Source organism: Lotus japonicus, chromosome 1 (genome assembly GCF_012489685.1).
Source record: "Lotus japonicus ecotype B-129 chromosome 1, LjGifu_v1.2".
Classification (NCBI taxonomy): domain Eukaryota; kingdom Viridiplantae; phylum Streptophyta; class Magnoliopsida; order Fabales; family Fabaceae; genus Lotus; species Lotus japonicus.
The window spans coordinates 29,259,334-29,263,557 of NC_080041.1; positions in this window are offsets into that span (position 1 = coordinate 29,259,334).

Here is a 4,224-nt window from a genome sequence, read left to right on the forward strand (position 1 = left end):
CGAAAAAAAAATTACCTGTTTTCCGCGTAAAGATTATTTTTGGTTACTAAAGTGACACCTGGAAATCGGGGTGTTACATTGTGGTATCAAAGCTTAGTCGAGTCTTTCGGGAGTCTTTGGGGAATAGGTCTTCTGTGCTAGGTTGTGTGACTCTGCAAAGAGTGAAAATTGATTGTCTGCAGAGCGATTTTCGCTCTAATTGTTTGCGTTACTACTTAATCGGATTGAGTGGTTTGTCTAGTGCTACCGTATGGCTAGTACTAATCGGACGTTTGATGAGATATAGGATGGTGGACCTTAACCGGATGGCGGGGGCAATAGCTACACTGATCGAGGCAATGACGAACCAGGCTGCGGAAGATGCTTATATGCGCGCTGAAGAGGCTGCACGTGAGCATCACCAACGATTAATGGCGACGGCGATGTATCAACAAAGAGGAATGAACCGAACAGGAGCTGGGGGACCAATAAGGTCAGGATCTCAAGGCTACAACAAAAGGGAGAGCTACCATCAGTGGGGACCGTATCAGCGTTTCAAGGGAAGAGATCTTATCTCAAGAGTCTACAAACCAACGACTGCTGATACTGGAGGGGAGCCAGTTGGTGACAAAGGTGTGACATGTACTCGTTGTGGAAAGTTTGGGCATTTTGCTAACAAGTGCTCAGTGACTGGATGGAGATGCTTCAAGTGTAACCGAGAGGGGCATCTAGCTGTGAACTGCAAGACACCCCAGGAGGAAACGTCTGATAGTAAGATGAAAGGGAATGATGCTACCGAAGGGACAGGAAACAAGACTTCGGGAAGAGCAGTGACGTGTTACAGGTGCAGGGAAGTAGGGCACTATGCTAGTAAGTGCAAGATCAAGGGAAAACTATGCTTTAATTGCAACCAACCGGGACATTTCTCCAGAGATTGTAAGGCACTCAAGGGCGAATCATCAAGGAATGTTGGGAAAGGGAAACAACTTGCTACATAGGAAAGGATTCATATCAAGGAAGGAGCAAGAGTTGAGGAGTCGAACGAGGAAGAACGTGGGAACGATGGTAATATTTTAACTGTTCTCGTATTCTAGAATAACTTACTCTTTTAAATTCAAGCGAGTGTGACGTGCCTAACTTGTATTTACTACTTAGACTATGATCCTATGATTATTATCCCTAGTAGGACCTTATTCGAAGTTGCTCGTGATTTAACTATAGAGGTTACACGAGATCTAGAATAGCACGCGGAGCTAGGGAGTTGTTTTACCGAGGCGTCGATAAGGAAGCTAGGACCTCAGGGGAATTCCTTATGGGTACGATACGTAGGATTTTAGGGCGTTTAGTTTTGAAGCGGATTCGATGGAGGATCTTTCGGCAAAAGGATTCATTCGACCAAGTGTATCACCGTGGGGAGCGCCAGTGTTGTTAGTCAAGAAGAAGGACGGAAGGTCGAGATCGTGGGTGGATTATCGACAATTGAACAAGGCGACGATCAAGAACAGATACCTGTTGCCGAGGATAGATGATTTGATGGACCAACTACGAGGGGCTACCGTATTTTCCAAGATAGATTTGAGGTCAGGCTATCGTCGGATCAGAGTGAAGATTGAGGATATACCGAAGACTGCTTTCAGGACACGTTAAGGACACTACGAGTACCTAGTGATGCCGTTTGGAGTGACGAATGTACCTGCTGTTTTCATGGATTACATGAACCGCATCTTTCAGGAGTTCTTAGATCGGCGTGTGGTGGTGTTTATTGAGGACATATTGATCTATTCGAAGGACGCGAATAAACATGAAGGACATTTGCGCCAAGTTTTACAATTGTTGAGAGAGAAAAAGTTGTATGCGAACCCTTCCAAGTGTGAATTCTGGCTGGAGGAAGTCAATTTCTTAGGCCATGCTATCTCGAAGGAGGGCATAGCTGTGGATCCGGCAAAAGTGGAGACTGTTTTGGCTTGGGAGCAACCGAAGATGGTGACAGAGATCAGAAGTTTTGTGGATTTAGCTGGATATTATAGACGCTTCATTGAGGGATTTGCCAAGATTGTTGGACCTTTGGCTCAACTGACGAGGAAAGATTAACCTTTTACATGGATTGAGGGTGTGTGGTTCCGTAGCAGAATCGTTAGGAACTTGATATCAGGATATTTGTGGTTACTGGATGTTAGGAACTCATTGTCTGTTCCAGTGGGTTTTTCTAAATTTCCACCTTCGATGTATTAGGCCTGATCAACCTAATATTGAGGGGGTGATATTCGGAATCACAGCTGGTTATGGACTTTGATAGAAGGACGGGTAAGATGAATTTGAATTGATTGAGGATTAGTCGGATTTGGGAGGAAAGTTCGTGTTAAGCATTTGATTGTAAAAGATTAAGATTTGAATCTGTGGAAGTCGATGAGTGTCGTATAGACATTGATTGGTTAGTTCGTGTGATTACTCCAAGTAGAGGTAGACCAAGTCAAGAGATTTAGTGCTGGAAAAGTATTAAGTAGTTTCTCGGAAGTTATGAAGTCATAGGTTATGTGATTGCTGAGGGGAGTTGTTAGAGACTAAATAAGTTGGATTTAATCAGGTTTTAGATGATACCTTGATGGTAGCGAGATTGAGAAGAATTAGCTCTGAACTAGATTGTTATAGTCGAGTTCGAGGAATAAGTTTTGCTAAGCGTTTGATTAATATGTGGAGACATTATAGTCTTAAGAGATGAATTTTCGCTTGAAAAGTGTTGAATTAATGATTAAGATGGAGAAAGAAAGTTTTAGCATAAGTTGAATACTTGAGGTTGTTGATATGGATTCCAAAGAAATATGCTGAGATTACTAAGTGAGATATACTAAGTTGGATTGAAATCTTAGGGTTAAGATTGAATCTTGAGAGCCGAGAATCACGTACGAGTAGGAGATCTTATGGTTGTAGGTGTGACAATAGGAGTTGAATCTTAGAAGATTAAAGACCTGAAGGTGAGTTTCGGGTTAAGACCATTGAGGTGTAGTATAAGAGAGATCTTGAAGTAAGGGAATTCTGGGTTGTGTGGAGTGTTAAGGTTGGTGATCGATTGATGTTGATTATGAGGTTGCGGACATAATGACCATGTGATAAGATTTGAATGATGTTAGCATAATAAGTTATGATTATGGATATCAGGACCAAGGGGTGAGTGTGGAAGCATGACGACACTTATCAGGTCGTTGGGTAAGTGAAGGAGTTATAGTTTTTAAGAAACGGATATTCATTTAAGAAGTATTGAAGGATTAAAGGTCATTAGAGGACCAAACTTGGTGAAGGTTTAGGTTTTAAATCTATGAATGTCTATCTAAGGTGTGTACGACTCGAAGTTTGTCAGAATTTGATTGAGGGATTAAGAGGTTGATTGACAAGATGGTGATTGAGTGACAAAAAGGAAAGTGTTAGTATTAAGATGAATACTTGAAGTTGTTATGTTTGGACAAGTTTCTTAGAGCTTAAGAGTGGATGAAACTTTGTTATGGATTTTGATGATGCATATTACGGTTAACAAGTGAATTTTACTAAGTTGAATGAGAATCCTAGGGCTAAGGTTGACCTAATGAGTTGAGATTCATGTACACATAAGAGATTTAGTGGTGTTAGCGGTTACGATAACAGTTAAATCTCAGAATGTTGAAGGATTGGATGATAAAATGGCTAGTTAAGTCCCTTGAGGTATAGTTATGATTTAATCTTCTAGAGGATAAGTCTCGATTTGTGCGAAGTGTTAGGGATTTCAGTAAGTGTAAATAGGTTTGAGTGAGGGAAGTTCTAAGGAAGAAGACGATAATACTGGATTGTTAGATATTAAGAAGAGGATTATCTTATAAGTTGTTGATAAATTGATGTTGAAGGGGATAAGATTAGTGAAGGACAAGAAATAAGGACATAAGTCGAGCTTTAATTCGAATAGTGACTAAGTAGAAGTGTGATTTCTTGGTGTGTGTAAAAATAGTTACGAAGTTAGAGGTGTTTTAATGGACTAGCGGTTTCCAAGGGGGAGGATTCGTCTAGAAGTTATCGAACGAACAAGTGGAGTTTTGGACTGTAGATGAAGATCACGAGGACAAGTTGAGTATCTACTTTGAGATGACAGAGAGGCACTGAGTTTAAGAAGAATTCCGGACGACCGAAAGTAAAGAAGTAAGTGGCTAAGGTTGTGCGACTGAACGGAGTGCCAACCGGTATCATTTCAAGCAGAGGTCCGACGCAAGTAATCGAGTCAGA